The sequence below is a fragment of the Hemicordylus capensis genome, chromosome 2, assembly GCF_027244095.1.
Source record: "Hemicordylus capensis ecotype Gifberg chromosome 2, rHemCap1.1.pri, whole genome shotgun sequence".
Taxonomy (NCBI): Eukaryota; Metazoa; Chordata; class Lepidosauria; order Squamata; family Cordylidae; genus Hemicordylus; species Hemicordylus capensis.
This window is the reverse complement of record NC_069658.1, coordinates 202,124,962-202,149,364: the sequence shown is the minus strand read 5'-3', so window position 1 is coordinate 202,149,364 and position 24,403 is coordinate 202,124,962. Positions and strand designations below refer to the sequence as shown.

At 46.2% G+C, this 24,403-nt stretch overlaps 1 protein-coding gene across 2 annotated transcripts in view; it reads left to right on the top strand.

Annotated features, from left to right (window-relative positions):
- Nucleotides 1-24,403, top strand: part of SP1 (Sp1 transcription factor) — a 193,398-nt gene that overhangs the window by 61,391 nt on the left and 107,604 nt on the right. For both annotated transcript variants that reach the window (XM_053290698.1, XM_053290696.1), the window contains 2 exons: nucleotides 12,011-12,078; nucleotides 21,231-21,290. The gene's annotated coding sequence lies outside the window, so the exon portion shown is untranslated. The remainder of the gene's footprint in view (nucleotides 1-12,010; nucleotides 12,079-21,230; nucleotides 21,291-24,403) is intronic.

The window sequence follows — 24,403 nt, the reverse complement described above, 5'->3', positions numbered from 1 at the left end:
ATCACAGGTTGCACAAGCACATCCTGGTGCCCCAGTGCAACGCCAAACCGGAATGCAAGCTTTCAACTTAGTGGAACTAGCTAGTGCAATATCATTGCATTAGTGCAACATGTTTGCACTGGTGCAGCATTAGTCCTAATACCAGCCATTATTTACAAACATGGTATAAGCAGCAGAGGCTGCATAATGAGGGTTGCATCTGACACAGCTGCTATGAGTGCAGGATCAACTTTGGGCTCAAGTTGTGAAGCTTGGACTCGGAGATGCAAAGGATAGGGAAGTGCTTTCCAGGACTGCTAGCCACCTTTATTTCTGGCCTTGTTGCTTTGCCTTTAACAGCAGCCTGATTGACATGCAGAAGTGTAATTCAGAAGTTACATCTTTCTGAACATGGAAATACGGTAGGACGATAGGACAGCTTTGCCTGCTTACTCTGAATCTCAGGCTGCAGTTAAAGGCACAGAAGTAGGGCTGGTTAAAAAGATATATATAGCAACCCCAGTGCTGACAGAGGATGTCATGCTTGAGCCTTATTTTTTCACTTCTAGCACTTCTCTCCCAAACTGTTATGTCTGTACTCTCCACACATCTGGGAATTGCACATCTCACTGCAGCAGAGATGCACTTGCATACTACATACCAGAAGAGCAAAAAAACAAGAAGAAGTTGTTACAGTAAGAACTAATCCGCCTACTTTCCTTTCACTATCCCTACAACTGTACTACATTTGGTCCAAATTGGTTAGGCAATTCACAGGTTAGCCCACTTGCACCTCAAATGTGAATACGACTGCCATCTTGAATTGGGGTAGATGACATCATCACAAACTATGTGACTGACGTATCCCTATGTGTCCCTACAACTGTATCAAATTTGGTCCAAATCGGTTCCCACTTGGACCTCAGACATTAAGGTAATCCCATCTTGGATCAGGGTGGACAACATTATTACAAACTTCGCTCTTGAGCCATACCTACGTGTCCCTACAGCAAATCTGTATCAAATTTTGTTCAAATTGGTTAGGCAGATCACAAGTTAGCGCACTTGCACCTCAAATGTGTGTGCTTCCACCATCTTTAATTGGGGTGGATGACATCATCACAACATGCACCATTGAGGTGTCCCTGTGTGTCACTCACTACAATTGTACCTAATTTGGTTCAAATAGGTTAGGCAATTCACAGGTTAGCCCTCTTGCACCTCAAGCGTTCATGCATCCCCCATCTTGGATCAGGATGGATGACATCATTACATCATTGAGGTGTCCCTATGTGTCACACATTACAACTGTACCAAATTTGGTTCAGATTGGTTAGATGATGCACAAGTTAGTCCACTTGCACCTCAAACGTTTACATGTCCATTATCTTGAACTGGGGTGGAGGACATCATCACAAATTACTCAATTGAGGTGTCCCTGTGTGTCACTTACTACAACTGTTTAATTTGGTTCAAATTAGTTAGATAGTCCACAAGTTATGTCACTTGTGCCTCAAATGTTCCCGCATCCGCCATCTTGAATTGGGGTGGATGACATAATCACAAACTACACCATTGCGGCATCCCTATATGTCCCTACAGCTGTAGCCAATTTGGTTCATATTGGTCCAGGCATTGCGAGGTTGATGGGACACACACACACACACAATGCTGGATGGGGGACACACACACAGACAGACACACGGAATGCTGGGTGATCTCAAGCCTACTGGAAAGTAGGTTAAGAAAGGATGGTTGAGAGACCTTCACACCCTCTGTCTGTGCTTTTTTGTGAAGACACCCACAGAAGCAGATCATTATGAATATTGGGTGATGTTTTTTTACTGTGAAATTAAAAGCAGCTGAAGGCGAATCCAAGTGTTATCTCAGCAGTGTAGCTGCCACCGATAATGACTTCCAACAAAAATCACTTCCACGTGCTCAAGGCTCCACGCGGCTGTGGTGATGTTGGGAGGATATCCTGTTTACCAGCCCACAAAAAGCTAACCCAAGTTGCTGAAAATTGCAATTCTTGCCCCAGTAGCTGTGGCTTCTACATTTCTCTTGTCTAGTGGAAGGTGATTGCGGTCGTGTCATGGGCCTCTATTGCATGATGCCCACAACATTATTGTGAAGTAATAATGTGAATGTGAAACATTCCCATCCACTTGTGAAGGTCCAATCATATAAACCTTCTGTTATATTCTTTCCTTTCTCTCTTTCCAATTCAGAGGTAATGTGCTCACCTTTACCAGTGCCCCCTACAATTAAAAAAAGAGGAGCCCTCCCCAATCAGCAAGGCTATTGCCATCCCCCACTTCCTACAAATCAAAGCAAGCCCCAGACCCAGCTCTTCCAATTACATGGGGGGAAAGGATATTTTATTAATTTATTTGTTTGAGAAAATTTATACCCCATCTTTTTCAATTGTGTGAAAGCTCAAACTGCTTACAGACAGAATTTAAAACCATAGCAAAGAAATCTAACAACAGATTAAATTAAAAAAGAACAAGCAGCACATAAACAAAAGAACAAGAGCCAGCAAATAGCATGGTTCTTGGACCAAACATCTGGCTGGTGATTCTGAAAACTCTGGAGATGAAACTTAGCTTCCCTCCTCCTCCTCACACCTCCCCAACAATATACAGGCCTATCTAGTCCTTCAGCCTGTTTATATTGTATATGCTGGCACAAGTACAGCATTAAGAGAAAGTGGTATTACTCCCACAAGAAAGTCCCTGAGTGTCTTTCATAAGAAGGCAACATAATATAGGCCGATAGTACAGCAGCTGTGAGAAAAATGGAAGATAAATTTAGTGCAGGCTTGGCCCAAGCCCCTGCCCTTCGCTAAGTGCCGGAGGCAGCATGGTAAGCCCTGCTCTTAACTCTCCTAGTATGCACCCTGAAGTGATTCACGACACTTCCTGCCATTCCAACTTGGTTCAAGATGGCTGGGAGGGAGGAGCCAGGGTGAAGGTGGTGGCGGCAGCATATGCATCATGGCTCCTAGGAGAAACTGGGGGGTAGCTTTGGGGGAGGTAAGGCAGCCAGAAGGTGGGAGGTCAATAGAGGCAGACAATCTACCGCCTGAGGTTGCTGCCTCACCTGACCTCGTTAGTGGGCCAGTTGTGGTTTGGTGTGAGAAATCATGTTGTACAGGGCCCAGCCCTTAAGAACAGGAGGCGCTACAGGCTACAAGGCAACAGGCTCACTGAAGGTGGAAGGGGTGGCAGTCAGGGTCACCCAGATAATGTATGGGGCCTAGGGCACGTATGATGTTGGGAGCCCCTCTGAAAGGACTCGTGCATGTGTGTACAAAATGGGGTGGGACAGGCACGTACCAACGATCGGGCAAGGGGAGACAGTTGTCTGGGGGCCCCACTGCCTGGAGGGGCCCCCCAGAGGCACCTCACGTGACTCCCCATTGCCCCCTGCCCAGCTCCAAGGCCCCTCAGCCACTTGCCCTGTTCGCCGTCTCTCCTGCTTGTTCTGCTGGCCGCAATCGAAGCAGCAGCCCAGCTGCAAAGAGCTCCTTTTCTCCCGCCTCTCAGCTGATCGGCGGGTGGGCGGGGCTTCCAGGGAGGCCTCGTGTAGGCCTCTGTGAAGCCTGAACTCCAGTAGGGCCCAAGCCAGCCAGGAAGGAGGAGGCAGCCAGAGTGGCCACCACTGTTCTCTGCAGCAGAAGACCCCTTGCTGCCCTGCCCAACTCAGCCCAGCATTTGCCAGGTAGAGTGTGAACTCCTTTTTGTGGTTACCTTCCCCCCCCCCCGCCCCGGATATATAGGCATCTGCTTGCCATACGGCTTTGATATGGGGGGGGTGCGGGGGCGGGGAGGGACTGAGAAGTCTCTGAATATTTATTTTTAAACAGCTTGGAAAATTTGCTGGCTTAAAAAAAACTATCTAAAAAGTCCTATAAGTGGCTTGTTTCATGGCAGAAGATTACAAAAACTTCTGGAAGAAACAGTATTATATTTATTTTATTCATTCATTCATTCATTTATAAATGCACTTATGTTCAAGTTGTTTTGCAACCCAGAAGGTCTGAGTGAGAACTGTGAAGCATGTCTTGTGCTTTTATTTTATTTTATTTTTCTTGAGTGTGAACTGCTCCCCAATAACTTGCAGGGACTTCAGGGTAAATCTGGCCAACATGTGAATGCAGCACCTCTATTCCAGAAGAGATGTGTGTTAAAGGGCTTTAAAAGCCTCCTGTGAAGAACCTCCTGGAATCGAACTTGACTGAATTCGTTCAGAATTCTGAAAAAACAAACATAGGCTCACCCTGCATGGTTGAAAGTCTCCTTTGCTAATCTGCAGCGAGGGGACCATTTTAATCATTCATCTTTCTAGTGTGTTCTAGGCATTAAAAGTAAAACAAATGTATAGTACTCAATGTATATCACTATATATTGTGACGTGTGCGTGTGTGTATTCAGTGAAATGTATTTGCAGGCAGCATACTTATTTTGGAATATCAGACTTAAATCCTTGGGGGTCTGGGGTGTGGGGGGGGGCCCATTTTAAAATCTCGTCTCTGGGCCCACTCCAACCTTGCTACGCCCCTGGGGTGGGACTTGCTTTGTGATGGCCTAGGACACCCCTGCTCACTTGGCAAAGAGGCACCTTTTACCATGGTGATTCTCGTTATTGAGCAGGGGGAGAGTAACTGGCCCTATTCACCCCCAGCACAGTACCTCCAGTGACTGCTGCTGGTGTCTAGCTTATGTTTCTTTTAGATTCTGAGCCCTTTGGGGACAGGGATATATCTATTTATTTATTATTTCTCTGTGTAAACTGCCCTGAGCCATTTTTGGAAGGGTGGTATAGAAATCGGATAAATAATAAAATAAATAATAAATAATATTGCCCCAGTTGCTCACCCGTACCCGGGCAACCCTGGTGGCAATTGGGCAGCCAAGTTGAAAAGAGTGAGGAAGGTCTTGTGTGTGGGAAGCTCTGAGGGGAAGAGTTGAATTTCACAGCTTGATTCAGAATCACCAGTTGAATCTTTTGCTCAAGGACTTAAGCAGTATTGCCAGTTTGACGTTTCTCCAGCTTTTTGCTTTTTTTCTCAGGCGAACAGGCAGCAAAGGTTAATCTCAGTCCTTTCAGAGGCTGATTAAGGTTTCTGCCCCTTTATTGCTGGGCTCCGCTCCTTTGCTGCTGGACTAGACTCTGCTACCAGATTTCCCCATGACCCATTCTTCAAGGGTTGTCAGTCTTATGACATCACCTGGCTCTGCCTCAGACATCTCAGGCTTTTGGATGCATCTGCTCTGGCAATCCTAATCTCAAGGTACAAATAATGTTGAGCCCAGTCCTAGTCAGTGGCCCCATTCGCACATTATACAAAACCACAGTTAAATGGGGCAGAGGTGGGTCCTGTACGTCCGAATGCATGAAACCATGGTTTTGTGGCCAAAGCAACCTGCAGTTTCCCTCTCTAAACCCCAGTTTGAACCTTTGGTTTGCAGAGAGTTTTGCCACTCCAACCTGAGGTTTGGGGGCAGCAATGTTGTGTCTGAATGCAGACACTGACATAACCATGGTTTCATGCTGTTTCTGGACCTGAAATCATAGAGAGGGTGGCCCAGACCCTCCCAGGAACACACCTGCTCCATGCCTGCCATGCTTCTCAATGGCCACTTTTCCAAGCACTTGCTCTGCCCCGTCTCCGAGCTACTCAAGCTGTTACCTGGCAACAGGGACACTGCCTTGTCCCATCCCAAGCTTCTAAGCCTGTCAAAAGGAAAGGTCACATGGGGGGAATGCCCTCTTCCCACTGTGTCGCTTGTCCCCACCCCCCTTCCTGGCAATCAGGAGAGAAAGGGAGCAGGATGGCAAGACGACAACTATGTGCTTTGCTCTCCAAAAATGAATCAATCAAGAAGTATGTTCACAAGCACATGCAGTCACAGTGTCACCATAAACTAGGCAACCTAATTACATTGCTGGGAAGATAACATATGGTAGGGCAGGTTTAAAAGGTTTAAAAGATAACATATGGTAGGGCAGGTTTAAAAGCCACACCCAGGAATTATTTAATGCCTCCGCTCTATTATTGGTACAATAAAGTAGGGGTAGGGGGGCCCAGCCCCTTCTCCTTGGGAAAATGTATGTGGTTCCTAGGCTTACTCATGAGAAGAACCATCCAGCAGGAGTAGCACTGCCTCGAGTGACAGGGGAGATTCCTTCTCTGTGATGATGAATGCTGCTCCGGAGTGGACCGCTCGCTCATGAGAGTGGAAGGCCATGGAGATATCCATTCACAAAAGGTGGTCATGGAGATATCCATTCACAAAAGAAGGTCATGGAGATATCCATTCACAAAAGAAGAACCATCCAGGCGGGCAGAGGGTCGGCATTGGGCAGAATCACTAATAATGTGCAATGATAGCCCTTCCCCCACAGACCGCTCTCTCACAAAAGTGTTAGGCCATGGAGATATGGATGCAGGCCAGACGGCAGATGCCACTCAGCCTGGTTGCTCAGCATAAGCAAGCTGCTGTGACAGGTATCCTGGCAATACCTCTCCCTGTATTGGCGACTGCTGCGAAGAAGCATTCCAAGCAGGCCCTCTGCCAGTCCAGCTGTCCATAAGGACATATCCATCTTTATTTTTGCCTGGAATGGCGACCCTACTCTCCTGGGATTGCTGATAATCAGGGCTCCCCTCTCCCACGATTCCCCACAGTGGCCAATCTGCATATGGTGCAACACGAGTCCAAACCTGGGAAATTTGAAAGAGAGTGAGGATCTATTCCCTGTCCCGGTATTTCCCTAGACTGTCTGCCCGGGACCGCCCAGACACATGGAGCGGCAAATTCCCCTTTGGGTGCAGGAAAGGGTTGCCTGTAGAGGAGGGGGATTGCTGTGTAGAAGCTCTATTATTAGCCAGAGAGAACAGGAGGACTCACACAAGCGGGGGCAGGGGCCCCCTCATTTGGATGGCCTATCTCATGAGGCAAAGGACACGGGGCAGGAGTGTGCTTGGGTGTCCCTGGATTGCCTTGCCAGGGTTGGCCATCACAAGAGCATCAACATAGGAACATAGGAAGCTGCCATATACTGAGTCAGACCATTGATCTATCTAGCTCAGTATTCTCTTCACAGACTGGCAGTGGCTTCTCCAAGGTTGCAGGCAGGAATCTCTCTCAGCCCTATCTTGGAGAAGCCGGGGAGGGAACTTGAATTCTTCTGCTCTTCCCAGAGCGGCTCCATCCCCTGAGGGGAATATCTTACATTGCTCACACGTCTAGTCTCCCATTCATATGAGTCAGCGTGGTGTAGTGGTTAGAGTGCTGGACTAGGACCGGGGAGACCTGAGTTCAAATCCCCATTCAGCCATGATACTAGCTGGGTGACTCTGGGCCAGTCACTTCTCTCTCAGCTTAACCTACTTCACAGGGTTGTTGTGAAAGAGAAACTCAAGTATGTAGCACACCGCTCTGGGCTCCTTGGAGGAAGAGCAGGATATAAATGTAACAATAATATAAATGTAACAACAACAACTATAAGAGGTTATTTAAAAAGAATGTACCAAATTTGGAAAGAGAAGCATCCAGATACAGAAATAACAGAACAAAGGCTAGCAGACCAGAGAAGATACATAATAAGAAATAAAGTATTCACAGGAGCTGAGCTGGAAGAACTGCAAAGAGCAACACAGGCTCAAGATATGGAAGAAGAATTACCACCAACTGAAGCAGTTGCTCAGGTGCAGGTGGAGGAGGTGTTGGAAATCGAGGATGCCACTGTTACTGAACTGTTTCAAAATCAAAACCAGGCAACCACCCCTTTGCCTTCACCTCAAAAACCCAAATGCCGTTTAACAGAAAAGCAACAAGAACTAAAGCAAAAAATAACTGAGCACATGAACCAAACAACCACCAGGGTTCGACTTCCAGCTCTAAAAACAGTTGCCAAAAAACAACTCACTCAGGCATTAAAAGATGTCAATGCTGCACTTGCAGAGATAACAACCAAGAATTTGCAAGAAACAAACCAACTAATGTACAGTGCAGCAGCAATAACAACACAAGAGCTCGGATATAAGATCAGTGGACCTGTAAAAAAAAGAAAGCAGTACATCACCTAAATGGAAGATTAGATTAGAAAATAAAATCTCCAGGCTTAGATCAGATGCTAGTAAATTGAAAGATATGAAAGACAAGAAGCTGAAGAATGAAAACACCAAACAGTATCTGATCCAAAAATACCACCTAGATTCCAGGAAAATTAGAGAAGTCCTGGAAATAATAAAGCAGTAAATAACAGCAGTGTCAAAGAAGATTAGCAGGTATGAAGCCAGAATTACACAACACAGGCAGAATCTCCAATTCCAGTCGAATCAGAGACGTTTCTACCAAAGCATAGAAGGAGAAACTGCAAGAAACGTAGAAACACCAAATAAAGAAGAAACAGTGCAATTCTGGGGGAAATTATGGGACAATCCAATAGATTATAATAAAAAAGCAGGCAGGATGAAAGAGGTCAAAAAATGTAACCAACAAATGCAAGATCTAATAATAACACCAGAATTAATAAGTGAAAGAGCAAAGAAAATTAAAAATTGGACTGCGCCAGGTGACGATGAACTGCATGGCTTTTGGCTTAAACACCTAACAAGCCTTCATAAACAACTATCAAAACAGTTCAATCACATTTTGCAAGGAGGTGATATTGAACAATGGCTAACAACTGGGAAAACCCATCTCATCATGAAAGACCCAGCAAAAGGTGCAGTTCCAAGTAATTATAGACCGATAACCTGCCTGCCAACCATGTTCAAATTATTAACTGGAATAATAGCAGATGAAGTCATGCAACACTTATTAACTAACAAACAGCTTCCAGTTGAACAGAAAGGAAATTGCCCTAACACCAGAGGCACAAAAGACCAGCTGCTGATTGACAAAATGATTTTAGAAAATTGCAAGAGAAGAAAAACAAATCTAAGTGTTGCATGGATTGACTACAAGAAAGCCTTCGATTCATTGCCTCACACATGGATACTAAAATGTTTAGAAACAACTGGTGTCAGCAAAAACATTCAGATATTTATAAAAAAAGCAATGAGCATGTGGAGTACACAGTTAACAATCAATGGCGAGATACTTGGACAGGTTAGCATTAGAAGAGGCATTTTCCAAGGGGACTCACTATCCCCTCTGTTGTTTGTAATCACCATGACCCCACTTTCACAAATACTAAACAAAACAGGCCTTGGATACCAAACATCTACAAGTAAAATCAACCATCTGCTGTACATGGATGATCTGAAGTTGTATGGAAAGTCCCAGTCAGAAATCGAATCACTGCTAAACACTGTCCGTATATTCAGTAGCGATATAGCAATGGAGTTTGGACTAGACAAGTGTGCTGCATTAATAATGAACAGAAGGAAAATAACAAAAACAGAAGGAATAGAACTGCCCAATGGAAGCAAGATAAAGAACCTGGAAGAGAAAGAACATTACAAATACTTGGGCATTTTCCAGGCTGATAACATTGCACACACTGAAGTTAAAAGAAAAATTGGAAGTGAATACATCAGGAGAGTTAGAAAAATCCTCAAGTCAATGGCGGGAACAGCATACAAGCCATAAACACCTGGGCTATACCGGTTATCAGATACACTGCAGGAATAATAGACTGGACCCAGGCAGAGCTAGAGACGCTGGATTGTAAGACCAAGAAAATCATGACCATCAATCATGCTCTGCACCCCCGCAGTGATGTAGATAGGCTCTACCTCCCTCGCAGCTCAGGTGGAAGAGGAATGCTGCAAGTCCATCAAACAGTAGAGGAGGAGAAAAGAGGCCTTGAAGAATATATCAAGGACAGTGAAGAAGATGCACTTCAAATGGTCAATAACGCAAAACTATTCAACACCAATGAAAGAAAGCAGGCTTACAAGAAAGAACAAGTCAAGAACTGAGCAAAAAAATGTAGAAATAAGCCCCTGCATGGTCAATATTTGCACAATATAAGTGGAAAATCAGACATCACCAAGACCTGGCAATGGCTTAAGAATGGCAACTTGAAGAAAGAAACAGAGGGTTTAATACTAGCTGCGCAAGAACAGGCACTAAGAACAAATGCAATAAGAGCAAAAGTAGAAAAATCCACAACAAACAGCAAGTGCCGCCTTTGTAAAGAAGCAGATGAAACAGTGGACCACCTAATCAGCTGTTGTAAAAAGATCGCACAGACTGACTACAAACAAAGGCATGACAAGGTAGCAGGGATGATACACTGGAACATCTGCAAAAAATATAAGCTACCTGTAGCCAAACATTGGTGGGACCATAAAATTGAAAAAGTGGTAGAAAATGAAGATGTAAAAATATTATGGGACTTCTGACTACAAACAGACAAACATCTGCCACACAATACACCAGATATAACTGTAGTCGAGAAGAAAGAAAAACAAGTCAAAATAATCGACATAGCAATACCAGGGGATAGCAGAATAGAAGAAATAGAAAAAAATCACCAAATACAAAGATCTACAAATTGAAATTGAAAGGCTGTGGCAGAAAAAGACCCAAATAATCCCAGTAGTAATTGGCGCCCTGGGTGCAGTTCCAAAAGACCTTGAAGAGCACCTCAACACCATAGGGGCCACAGAAATCACCATCAGCCAGTTACAAAAAGCAGCTTTACTGGGAACAGCCTATATTCTGCGACGATATCTATAACAATTGACAATAAAATTCAGCCATCCCAGGTCCTTGGGAAGGACTCGATGTCTGGATAAAACAAACCAGTCAATAACACCTGTCTGACTGTGTAAACAAGAAATAATAATAATAATAATATGCAACCAGGGTGGACCCTGCTTAGCTAAGGGGACAATTCAAGTTTGCTACCACAAGACCACCTCTCCTCTCTGTGACCAAGCATCCTTGGTCACAGTGGACCAGACCCCAGGATCCTTTGGCCTCCCTCATATACATATTCCCTCCTAGGAAGTGGGCATGATCCCTCCCGGGAGCAACAGGAAAAAAGTGCCCCTCAGCACCCCTCTGTTGCCAGCAATTGTGCTTGTGTGAGACTGTTTTGATGCGGGGCTCTTACAAGTGCAGTGGTGCAGTTGCTTTCAGAAGAAGGTCTTGCATGCCATTTAAAGGGCTTTAAGTGCCCTTTCCGTGCTGTGAGCAGGCAGTCCATTCATTCCTAAAAGGCACAATCACTCTCAGCACACCCCCTTGAAGACTGTGGCCAATGGCTGCTGACATGCTGATGTCTTGCCCACAGTCTGGAGATGCTAGAGCTCTGGAGCTTGCTAGGATGCTGCCTCGGAGGACCAGGAAGCTCCCCTACCCTGGAATTGGAGGTTGCCAGGCTGTGGGTGGACGAACATCTGCGATGTGATGAATGGTTACAAAAATTAACCTTGGGTATGGCAAACTCCAGTTCCATGTTATGTGCGAATGAGGCCAGTATCTTAACACACTGACTGACATCCTGACTATCTAAGTACTTGCTGAAGGACATGCTAGTGCAAAAGAGTTGTGCTAACTACTTGTGCTGAATATGGTGTTTGGTGTTCCAGACTAGTGTTGCGCTACACAAGCATGTTTGTGCTTGTGCAACAGTTGCACAACCTGCAGCATGCCTCATTTGTTTCCAAGAGGACATTTGCACAGTAGTGCTATAGCACAATTCTGCAAAAACCAATTTTTAGTGCAACTATGCAATCTTTTTGCACTAGTGCAAATGTGCTCATTCCGCAAGCACTTTGTGGGTCCAAGGTGACTGCCACTGTCTGCTTAGAAACATTTCTCAGCTTTTGGAGCTGTGATTAATACCGTACAGGAGATTGGACATCCAGGTTTAATCTCCTAGATATGGACATTCAGGCTTCTGTCAACAAGTCACACTGTTCAGATGTTGTCGCTCCTTTTGCGGTTTGCTGTTGCTGTAGCTTTTGCTGCAGAAATCTGAAGGGCTGAAGGTGGTATGAGATGGGTGCTGTTGCTTATAAAGTGTATACTCATCCTTCAGTCTCTCTCTGTTACAGGTTTTGCAGGGTTCTTTAAAAATCTGCAGGACCCATAAGACCAGAGGTGACAGCAAGACACAAGAAACGTATGTATACACCATGAGAAACAATTATTTGGTCATACCTTTTTTTGTAAAAATGTATTATTCCAGCCTTAGGCAGTCAATGCAAGCTTAGAAACCAGTCAAGAGGCGATATGATGAGTTCCCCCTCCCTGCCTTTTTCTCCTGGGTGTGTGTGGGGGGCACCTCCAGCCAACCTACCCCCAGGGGCTAAAGATCTGAGGGAACTCCTAGCCAGAACAGGCGCTTCTCCTTCAAAGGAGAAGCAAAATAAACTGTGGAATGAGTTCCAGGCGCAGAGGTGCCTCTGTGTGTGCGTGCATGGGAATGAGAAGGGGGCTGGGCGAGGCTCTTTGGACAGCGAGAGGAAAGCGTGGAAGCCACAATGGATAGGATGGGTTGGATAGGATGGGTCCCACCCAGCGATAAGGGGAGGAGAATATGGCAGAGTGGGGGGGGAGTGGGGGGGGAAGGAACAGTGCAATTGATTTGACTGCATCGTGCCTTTAGAGTGGGAAAGATCCGATGTAGTTGGAATGGAGGAAGCTGAGAAGCTGCAGTTTGAAAGACAGAGGAATAAAGTACAAGGAGCTACAATCCAGGACTCCTGGGTGCTGCTCCTCAGTTTCAACATAAGAATGTTGTCAAGTAGTTAGAGTAACGTGGGAATGGTGGAACCAATAAATCCATCCCATTTCCTTAGTACTTTTCTGGAAAATAGGGAGATAGGCGGGCTATTCAAGGAAAGCAAGAGCTGGCCAGCAGGTAGTAGCACTGTGATAAATATGTAGTGAAGTGCCTGCTGGCCGTTGACCAGCCCATGAAAGCCTACAGGTACAAAGTGTTGGGATTTTGCCATAGCATTGTCTAATTTCTTGTACTAGACATGCTTGTCTGTATGTTTTGTCTCTATGAACTGGCTTGGGGAGTAGAGTCACAGTTTGTCTGTCTGCTCCTTCACTTGCTGACTTAACGTTCAAACTGAGAGGTTCTCCCTCTCCCTGCATAAGAGACGGTTGGTCTGTTTATTGTTTTCTTAGCCTGTGTTCTAGTCAGTATCAGTAATCAATATCAAGCTCTTGTTTCTCAGTTAAAGTTGCTTCCTGTGCTAATACTTATAGAGGATTAGTCATTTATTTGCAACAAGAAGACACAAGCCTTTCAGAGTGTGTGGAAGCTGAGTAAGCTCTCGCTTCCAACCTGTGGTAAGCTCTGAATGTCATGCATTTTGTTGCCATCTGAAAGGACCCCCGGACATGAGCAAGAGAACCCTTGGGCCGGGTTATGTAGCAGAGTCAAGACTGCATTCCTAGCTGCATCACCTAAACTGCAGTCCCGGGCTCAGTAGACCACCGGCAAAACTATCCCAGAGCAGGGAGTGAAGTGGTGTGTGACATATACTGCGTTGCACAATAGAATGGCACTTAGTGATGTGGGGCAGAAAATTTCCCACTGTAAGTTTTCCACAGCGATCATTCTCTGTGACAATGTTTCCATCTCCCAAACGCATTGCTTCATAAATTATTTAGTAACATATGAATAACTATAATACCAGTCAAACTGGACAGTTTCAAAGTTGTTAATTAACCCTTCCTGGTGACTGTTGGAAGAAAGGCAGGAAAGAAGGAAAATGCAGATATACTAGGAAGTTTTTCACATGGGGCTTTTAAAGCCCTTTAACTCGCATCTCCTCTGGAATGGAGGGGGTGCGTTCACATATTGGCCATATTTACCCCTAAGTCTCTGTGAGTGATCGGGGAGCAGTTCACACATAATCTGGGTTTTTCACTGTGCCTTAGAGTGTAGCCCAATTTATATCTGGGGTTTAAAAAATCCACTGTTTGCATTGGAGTTCTTTGGGACAACTTCCAGTTCACAGAAAAGCCTCCCTGTAAACTCATGGTAAAGCCTGCTGTGTGTAAAAGTCCCAGGAAGTGGGCCACTGGGGGTGGGATGTGGGCCACTGGGCCATCTGGTGGGCCACTGTGTGAAACAGGATGCTGGACTAGATGGGCCTTGGGCCTGATCCAGCAGGGCTGTTCTTATGTTCTCATGAGATTTCCCAGACTGGGGGCTTTACTGTGGGAGGAAGTGGTGTAAGTTAGGACAAGAGTATATAAAGTGCGTATAAGCGCGTCCAAGCGTAAATAAGTATAAATCAGAGTAAATTGAGGCCCTTCACATTGCAGCTTTTTATTATGGTTGATTATGTTTCATTACTGTTTTCCAAACATTGGTTTCTTCACACAGCTGGCTCCCACCCATCCTGCCCATTTCCGGCCAATAGGGTTGTAGAGGAGGCCCTTGCCTCTTGCTTCTGATTGGTGCATTCACCTGTGTAGAGAATAGTGTTGTGAATGAGTACATGTGTGTGCACGTGCACAGAGCCTGCAGATCCCACCCCCCCAATGTAATTTTCTGTCTAAAAATAAAAATAAAAATCCCCGGTGTTCTTGCACAACAATAACTACACGCTAGATCAATAGCGCCAATGGCCATGGAATAAATCGTTACAGAAGCTCCAGCTACCGTAATGGAGCACTGACTCCAAGCCATGTTTTGTTATTTCACTGGAAGTGGGGCTGGGGAGTGGGAAGCCTCCATCTGGAATGGAAGCACTTTCCATTCTTACCAGGGCTGTCCTTAGAGAGTGTCCTTAGAGAGGGCAAATCAGCCAGTGCAAGCCCCCCTTCCAGTTAATTCTAATGGGGGTTAAAAGAGCGGGTCCCGGGGCAGTCGCCCTGCTTGCCATGTCCTAAGGACAGCCCTGATTCTTACTATCTCCTGGAGATTTAAATAATAATAATTTTCCAATGGTGTTTTTGTGCAAAAATACCAGTACACTAGAGCAACTGGAAGAGCCAGCACATCACTAGCTCATGGAAAAGGTATCTCATGGGACAGCAGGGCACCACGCAGACACAGGCCCCCTCCTCCGTCCCCAGACACCACAGAATTTTTATTACTTCCTTCTCCATTTATAAAAGGAAACATTACTGGCCTGCTCTGATGTATTGGTGTTCTTGTGCAAGAACACCATGGAGGTATATATTTTCTTTAAAAGGATAAGCAAGTGGAAGGGAACATGGGCTTCCTGACCCCTGCCAAGACCCCCAAACCCTGCTTTTTCTGTGTACTGGGCATATAATCTCTTCCATCCCCTGCACCTCCCCACCCCCCACATTGCACTGCAGAACTTGAAACCTGCTGTGGATTTTGCAGTATCTAGATTTCCCTGTTGTTCTAGTACACTGTTGTTAGAGCATTAGAACACCAGGAGGCTTTACAGACAGGGCTTCTATCCTGAATCTCCTTCGGGAGAGAGTATGTGCTTTCACTCACCAGCCAAACTTACTCCAAAGTCCCTTCGAGATCCTTGGACCCTCTCCACACACAAGTTGGGCTTTGTCTTGCGAATTCTAGCTTATCTCGAGGTACTTCCAGGTTTTTAAAATGCTGGTTTTAAGCTACTTTTTCTGAAAAAGCCAGAGCAAATAGGAAGAGACACTGATATTAGCATGATAAGAAGGATACTCTTTTTAGAAATGCTGATGTAGCTCTTTAGTAATCTCTCCACCCACCCACCCCAACACACACACTTGGCTAGAAGGAAAACACTATGTGATCTTGCATCAAAAGCAAAACCCAGAGCAGAGGGCAGGGGCTGCTTCCCTCAATGCTGAGAGTGTAATTCGAAGTGGCTTCACTCAACATTTACCCCGCAGCATGAAGCCATGTGAGAATAACTCCCAGGGAATTATTTTTTTTAAAAAATCAGTATTGGATGGAAGTAGATTGCAGAACACAGAAAGCAAGTCTGCCCAGGAGTGGAATTGAGAGGGGAAAGGCAGAGCTGACACCCCCCAAAGTCACTCCCAGACAGGTAGCACATGTCCATCTTATGCTTTATTTCAGGGGTCTCTCCATAAAATGCCACAAAAATGCCAGTGTATTGCACACAACCATCTTCAACACTGCCCCAAAGTACAACTTTTAAAAGATGTGTATATTATGCAATAAGGGTCAGTCATCATGAAAAAAGCTGAATAATGCCCCTGGCTGTATGAGCCGCACTTTGCTGTCACCATACTGCATCCGCCGCCCCCCTCTTCTGAACTCCCCACAACCCTAATTGCAGCGAAGCAGGAGTAAATTGCTGTTTGGAAAACCTCCAAGTCTATTTATTGGAAAACAGCATGAGATAAATATTATGTAAATTAAAATCAAAGTATACATTTTCCAAACATATCAAATCAGATCCCAATTTATGTAGAGCAACAGAACATTCTCTGGAATTTTTCAGATTTGAAAAATTCTGGAAAATTCTGGTGCTCTCTCATTCTTTGAATTTGTTTTGTGGTCCATTTGCCAAAGAAGGTTGACTATCAGGGCAGTATAGCAAGATATGCTAGCTAGGGGAGAGATCCACAAGCAGGTAGTGGACAGCATGATTTTCAGCGGGGAGAGAGATGGGACCAAGAAGAGGAAGTGAACAGAGATTACCCACAAGCTTTATTTTCTTGTAAATATGGTTGCAAAGTTAACTGCTAGATCAGGGATGCACAACTCAAACGTCCCAGCGGGCCAAAAACAACCATGATGGTGTATGTGGAGGCCAAAGTCAATTTTCAGTGTATTGATGATTGCAGTGAAATTAATTATAATGATAAATATTAAAGCAATTACTAGTTAGTTGTGAGTCCTTCCTTCCTCCCAGGGACCCTCAATTTTAACCAAGGATAGTGGCCAGAAAATAAGCCCTGTCGTTCCTCAGTCAGTAGGCACCTGAATGTTCCAGCCCCACACAGATGCCCAGTTATGGGGCTCCTGCTGTTGCTGGCTACCTCGGCCATCAAAAATGTCTGGCCCCCGGGCCTTATGTTGTGCAGGGCTGTGCTACATCAAGTGTGCAGTCGGAGTAAGCTCTCCTGAACTAAGTAGGATTTACTTCTGTATAAACATGCATAGGGTGACTGTATAGCTTTTGCTGATTCACTGACTGGGTCGAATTTGAATTGGTGAAAGCCAATTCTGTTTGATAGGTCCAGGAGTTAAGGAAACACTTTTTTCCTTCTGGAATAGAAAATATAATGAGGAATGAAAAACAAAACATGAAATTGGAGTCTTTTTTTCTAACAAGAAGTGGTAGCTCTCTGTAAACTGTACATTATCTCACACTTATTTCCATATCTCACCAAGGTGCCCAGTATGGTGGTTTTGATTGTAGGTTAAATGTTTTAAAATTTAATAAATTTAATTAATCTATCTATATATATTAAAAGATGATAAATCAACTAAATCTTCCTTCATTGGTCAACAACACTGATGAAAGATAACGTCCTTTTAAGAATCAGTCATATAATTCAGAATGCTGCCTGTCCATAGAATGTTACAAAACTACCCTCTGGCCCTGCCAAACTCTAGTGTGTCCTCTGTTTTTGCTGAAATACAGTGTTTGCTGTTCTCAAATAAAGGATATGCAGGAAAGAATATACTCAGAAGGGCCCCAGGAGCTGTGAAATGACAGGACTGTTATGAAGGGAAATGAGAGTGGATGCCGTTTGGGGTACTGCACCTTCAGATGTTTGACCTGAAAACTATAGCCTGGTTTTCACGGAGGTGGAAAACCCGTTGGTTGGCTGTACCACTTCAGGATGCAGGTGGGGGTTCACATGATGGAATGCTCCAGTCCCTACACAAATATTCTCTCTGCAGAGAGCTGGTTCAGATTATACTTATCCCCATCACGTGGAGGTATATGAAGACATACCTCCCCATATCTTTACCCACCCTCCCAGCACATTGGCTCCTCCTTGACCAGCAGCCCTGCAAGTCTGTGTGGGAATGAGATGCCTGTACACAACCTGCACACATAGAGGCTATTCTCATGGTCATGCAAAATCGGGCTAAGGGAGCTGAGCCTGATTTTTCATGAACGTGAGAACCACCGGCCTCGCAGCCGAGTCCAGTCTCACGGAAGCGGGTCACCCACTTCAGCAACCCTCCCCTAAGCCCAGGTTAGCGGAGCGAGTGCTCCGCTAACATGGGCTTTCTGACCGTGAGTTGCTGCAGTGCAGCTCCGCGCCACAGCAACTCACGAGTAGACCCTCCCTGACCGGGAGGCTAAAATGCAGCCTCCCCGCTTGGGGGTCTCTCCAGTATGCCCTGCGTGCTTGCGCAGGGCATGCTGGAGCTTCCTTCTGGGGGCCATTCAGCCCCCAATCCCTACAGCCCCCACCGGTTCCATAACAGAGCCAGCAGTTGTGTGGGTGGCCGCTGCAGCCACCCAGGGTTGCTTCCCTGCTTGTCTGCGGGGAGAGCGGGCTTAGCCCACTCTCCCCACAAACATTCTGGAGGTGGGTCTCACCAATCGTGGGTCTCACCAATTGCCTCATACATTCCTGTGCACATAGGTCAAAAATCATGTGGTTGATTTCCTGGAAAAACATGCAAATAAACATGTAGAGTCAGTGGAGGTGGGTCAGTGTGCCAGGTTGATAGGAGGGGAAGGATCATAGCTTAGTGGTAGAGCATTTACTTTAGGAACATAGGAAGTGGCTTTATACCAAGTCAGACCCTTGGTCCATCTTGCTCAGTATTGTCTACACAGTCTGGCAGTGGCTTCTCCAAGGTTGCAGGCAGGAGTCTCTCTCGGGTCTATCTGGAAATGCTAGGGAGTAGAGGTTAGAGTGCTGGACTAGGACCGGGGAGACCCGAGTTCAAATCTCCATTCAGCCATGATACTTGCTGGATGACTCTGGGACAGTCACTTCTCTCCCAGCCTAACCTACTTCACAGGGTTGTTGTGTGGAGAAACTTAAGTATGTAGTATACCACTCTGGGCTCCTTGGAGGAAGAGCGGGATATAAAAGATGTTTTTTTTTTAAACAAACAAACAAAAACCTTCTGCCTGCAAGCATCCGGGACGGTGCTCTTCACAGAGCAGCTCCATCCCCTAAGGGGAATATTTTACAGTGCTCATGCATGTCTCCCATTCATATGCAACCAGGGCAGACTCTGCTTCGCAAAGAGGATACATGCTTGCTACCAAATGGACCAGCTCACTTACATGCAGAAGGTTCCAATTTCAATTCCTGGCATCTGCAAGTAGGGCTGAGAAATGCCCGTCTGGTACCCTGGAGAGCCACTGCCAGTCAATGCAGACAATTCTGAGCTAGATTAACTAATGGACTGACTTGGCATAAAGCAGATCCTAGGCAGCAGGAGCCGGTTCACTTGAACTCCTCTCCAAACAGTGGGGGGAAGTATCATCTGAAGAAGCCCCTCATAGAAATTGGGATATCAGAGATGAGGGTTCTGGCCTAGCTTTACCCCAACATGCCAGTTTTACTTTGTGCAGGGAGCTTTTTTCTGTGGCATAGGATTCCAGCATGTGAGCCTCCATGATGCAGTTTGGTGGTACAGCCCAGATTAATCATCTCCATGAATGCTAGACCTTTGGGTTGGTCAGCATGCTGAATTCTCCAGTCACAGGATCACTTGCCTCTGAATCTCAGATGTGTGAAGGTGGTTGTGGTAGCTCAGTGGTGGGAGAGCTGTACTCTGCACATGCTCAAAGGCACTCTCCTGTATTGTTGCAACCACCACCAAAAGAGTTGCTCGACAGTTGTGGTTGAATAGCAGGAATATATATTGTGAGGGACACCCTATTCTTCCGACTGTAGTCTTGTGGTCGAAAGTGTCCTTTACCCCCTACAAGTTGTCAGGCTTCATAGCAAAACTGGTGATTTCTATCTGTAAAGATGATAAGTGAATCTATGGGCAAATATTTTGCCATAGCTTAGGACTGTTCACATGACCGTTGATGGGGTAGGTCAAGCGTCCAGCTTCGGGAGCTGTGCATGCTCCTGATTTCTGATCGTGCATGAGCAAACAACTAGGTGGTGGTGTGGCAAGATCATGTGCAAGAAAGAGGAGCTGGGTAGGACAGCACCATCCTACTCAGCTCTCGTACTCAGCATTTTAACAAGGTAGGAGGATAAACCTTCTCTCACCCAGCTCCACCCTCATACACTATCACTCCCTCCCTGCTCCCCACTCCTACCTTGCAGTTTGCTCACACATGATCAAAAACTGGGAGCATGCACAGCTCCTGAAGGTGAGTAGGACCCTTGCCCTGCCCCGTTAATGGCCATGTGAACAGCCCTCTTGGTTAACATTTGGGAGGGCTGTCAGAGGCCAGATCAAAAGGTGGCTGCAGGTCTGGACTGCAGGCTGCTAATTGATCATCCCTGATCTATGCTGTCGAGAAGTTCTAACCCAAAGGAGATCCATCAAGCTGCATGCTTTGGAATAAATAGTATCTGGCCTCTCTGCGTAGTTTGGAGGCTGCCTCCATCTTGTTCAGTCCATGCATAGTCTTACTGTCTGTCCTCATGCACACTCTTATGCATTTTCTCTCCCCCCCGCCCGCCCCGCTTTCTGAAAAAGAGCAGTCCCTCATCGTCCAAGGAGCCTCCCCAGCCCCGGATGTTTCCCTTGTGGTCAGAGGCCCTGAAATAAGCTCCTCTAATGGGTGTGTGGGCTGTGGCTGCTGCTCGCTCCGCCCGAAGCCCGACTTGCCTTTGCCAGCTGCCACTGGGCTCCAGACAGCTCAGCAGCAGAGGGGAGCAGGGATGCCACAAGCATGTGGAACCTACCTCCCATCGCTTTTCCTGCTGGAGCAAGGACAGAAATACTGGAGAGGAGGGTGGCGAGGGGGAAGAGGAAGAATAACTTTGGCTCACAAAGGGTTTCCTGCAATCACACACACAGACGCACATGCAGTGGGAGTTCACAGGATTCCAGAAGAAGCTGAAGGAGGTTCACCACCCACACCCTTGGGCCAGTGCTTAAGTTGTAAACAGAAAAATGCTGGAGCTCACATTTGCCCTCTGACCCACAAGTCTGGCTTGGGACACAAATTCAGTTTGCGTGCACAAACAGCACTGCATGAAAGAGGCAAAGGAGGTGGAGGGGTGGGGGGAAGGCCCTGTCAGTGAGGAGTGCTAAGATGTCCTTGTCTTCTTGCATTTTAGCTTGTGTAGCCTAGTGGCTAAGATCACAGTGGTTCAAATCTCACCTCTGCTGTGAATTCGCTAGGTTATATTAATCAAGCTTCAGTCTTTTAGCCTTTTATCAGCAAAATGGAATACTGACATGGTTCTACCTTGCAGGGAGGTTGTAAGGGGAACAAGAAGATACAAGAAGATGTGGCACATTTTGAACATTTGAAGGTACTATATAACATCTAAGTATGGTTATTGTTATTATTTAGTCCATCCTCCATATATTTCATTTACTGGCCCTCAAAATAGTTTTTTCCTAGTAAGCTGTAGACTTCTTGAAAGAGGTACAGTAGTTTTGGATGAGATCAGAACAGTAAGTGTGCAGCAGTAATACTAGCTAAAACCCAGCAAGGATATATTATTAAGATGATGGAGAATAGATACATTTTTCAATGCAGACTCCACAGGTTTGATTTCAGCTGGCACATGGACCAACATTAGCTTCTCAAATTGTAGGGACATATGAACGACATACTCACTGTCCCAGGGGTTCAAATAAACAGTTCCAAGGTCAAGAAGAGGAATAAAGCCTTACACTCAGGCCTTGGGGGCTGAAGGGTTAGGGTTCTAACCACTAGACCACACTGCATATTTTGCTTGCTTTGTACTATATCTCTTGCTGCTGCCTCTCCCATGGCATATCCGCAGATGGTTTGGCCAGAGCTGTCTCCGATCTTCTTCCAAAACCTCTGGCTCAACTCTCTCTTTAATTAACAGAGTGCTGTTGCTTTTTTTAAAAAGTGTGTATACGCTTATTCTCCCATATAACCTCTGAAAATAAAAGTAGAGACCGAGGCAACGGATATGCCCTCCACTCCACAGCTTTCGACCCAGAGCCAACACACTGCACAGCCTTGTGTGTGATTCAGCAGACTCCCAAGCACAAGCCTGCCTAGAAGACAGTGGGGTCTTCTGCTCCCTCCATTCTGTGTGACCACCCCAATGCTTACGGGGTGTGGCCTGACTGCAATATTGCATGCACACACACGCCAGAGACTGGAAACGATGCGGGAGCACTCGTTACACACAAGCAGAGTCAGATGCAAACCCTGTACACTCTCTCTGTCAACAGCCACAGCTGGCCTCAGCATGCACCAACACCCATCACGGTCGCCCACTCACTGTGCTTCACAGAGACTGTATTCTCATAGGCCGCGGCACTTGCCCTTCAGTCGCTTGGACACAGCCTCTGAAGTTCTGGAAGCTGGGCTTCAGAGCTCTGTGGTTTGCTCCCCTTCCCTGATTCCCTCTGACCTACTGTCTAATTAGCACCAAGGCCTTGGGCTAAAAATACCTTTGCGCACAGGGCTGGGCAGGCTCTACTCTGTTCCTTGCTTGTTTTGCAGGCTGTGTGGTCACCACGGGGAGTGGGTGAGACCCACCCAGCCTCCCCATGCCAGCCTGGCAGATTGCAAACTTTGGCCACACGGCTGCACCACCGAAGCTATTTTTGTTGGATTCATGGGGTTCCAGCCTGCAATCTCCATTTTAGCAAGCCCGTTGATGGAGGCCTTCGCTTAGCTTGCAAAGCACCCAACAGCTCTGACAGGAGCAACATGCCTATTTATTTATTTCTAATCTGTGTAACCCACCTTTCTATTGTAAGATGCCCAAGATGGCTTGGATAGCAAAATGACAAAAATGCAATAGACTCACAGGCAGAACAAGAGTAGCTCAGAGGTAGAGCATCTGCTTTCCATATCGAAGGTCCCAGGTTCAATCCCTGGCATCTCCACGTTGGACTGGGGAAGACGCCTACCTGCAACCTTGGAGAAGCCGCTACCAGTCTGTGTAGACAATACTGCGCTAGATGGACCAATGGGTCTGACTCAGTATAAGGCAGCTTCCCATGTTCTAAGAAAAGAGCTATGTCATCTTCTATTCAGAAAACTATGCATATGCTTTACTGAAAGGAACTGGGAGAATGAAAATAAGCCCACCTCATTCCTTTGCACACACTCCACAGTCTTCAGGGACCCAGAGCTCCTATCCCAGTATACACCGGTATGCATGTTGGAAATGATGGAGAACACTTCCTAATGCAGACAGTGGAAAATACTGCCCGACTCTGGTAACAGTGGACTCAAATACTGCACATAGAGCCATTTATCCATTTAGGGATGAATTGAGAATCCACTCATTTGTCAGTAAAGTAAGAAAGGTGTGCCGTCGAGGCGGTGTCAACTCCTGGCGCCCACAGAGCCCTGTGGTTGTCTTTGGTAGAATACAGGAGGGGTTGGCCATGGCCATCTCCCGCGCAGTATGAGATGATGCCTTTCAGCATCTTCCTATATTGCTGCTGCCTGATATAGGTGTTTCCCATAGACTAGGAAACATACCAGCGGGGATTTGAACCTCTGGCTTGCTAGTCAAGTGTCATTTCCCTGCTGCGCCATTAGGTGGCTTCATTTGTCAGTAGGGCTGTGCATGTTGGTGCTCCCCCTCCCCCTGGCAATTGATTCAGGGCTTTGAGAGGAGATCTGGCTTTCAATTTGGAGCTGAAGGGTCAGCCTCCCCTCCACCACACAACCCTCCCCTGACCCCTTTAGGGTCACACTGTTTTCATTTTCATGTTTACAGTAAGTTATGATTTCTACAGCAAGGTGGCAGCATTTTCCATAGCATCATTTTAAAATTACTCCCTGAGGCAGGGTGTTTGTTTACAGTTTCCCCTACAGTCCTGGAAAAGACACAGGGTTTCCTGGGAATTGTAGTATTTTCTGAGGTTGCAGAATGGCCACAACCCGGTATGGTATAGTGGTTAGTGTGTTGAACTAGGACTTTGGAAACCTGAGTTCAAATCCCCATTCAGTCATGAAACTTACTGGGTGACTCTAGGACAGTCATGCATCTCTCAGTCAGCCTAACCTACCTCACAGGGTTGTTGTGAGGATAAATATTACCATGTACACCACTCTGGGCTCCTTGAAGGAAGAGTACACTGAACTCCAATGTACACCATTCCTTATGGGAATTGGAGGTACTGCGTTGCAGTGGTTCCGGTCCTTTCTTGGAGGGAGGGTCCAGAAAGTGGTGCTGGGGGACTACTGCTCGGCTCCATGGCCATTGACCTGTGGGGTCCCGCAGGGTTTGGTCTTGTCCCCCATGCTGTTTAACATCTACATGAAACCGCTGGGAGAGGTCATCCGGGGACTTGGACTGAGTTGTCAGCAATATGCAGATGACACTCAGCTCTATCTCTCCTTGTCGCCTGATTCTAGGGAGGCGGTGGATGTCCTGAATTGGGGGCTGGAGGCCGTGATAGGTTGGATGTGGGCTAA